This window comes from Rhincodon typus, chromosome 27 (genome assembly GCF_021869965.1).
Source record: "Rhincodon typus isolate 14 chromosome 27, sRhiTyp1.1, whole genome shotgun sequence".
In the NCBI taxonomy this organism is placed as follows: domain Eukaryota; kingdom Metazoa; phylum Chordata; class Chondrichthyes; order Orectolobiformes; family Rhincodontidae; genus Rhincodon; species Rhincodon typus.
In genome coordinates, this window is record NC_063358.1 from 25,371,162 (window position 1) to 25,371,499 (window position 338).

The following is a 338-nucleotide window of genomic DNA, read 5'->3' on the forward strand; positions in this document are numbered from 1 at the left end:
TTAAAAATTTGAAAAAAAACACAAAGCAGACCCGTGTCCAGGCTGTGGGGGGGATCATACCTGCTTACACAGCCTTCTACATACTCACTCATGGATGCAGAGAAGTGTGTCTATCCCTCTAACTGAACTGTCACATAGAACCATCACATTCCTATTAATATCCCCCCCCGGTTAGCTTGAATGGCTGTTTGTATCATGGTTCCATAGTCAGTTCATTCATCCACCCTGAGCAACATCTTTTAAAGTTTTATTGATTTTATTTAATTTGTGTCTAAATATCTTTTTTCTTGGTTTTGTTTAATATTTTGCATATAGCTGTTAAAAAAGTAATATCAATG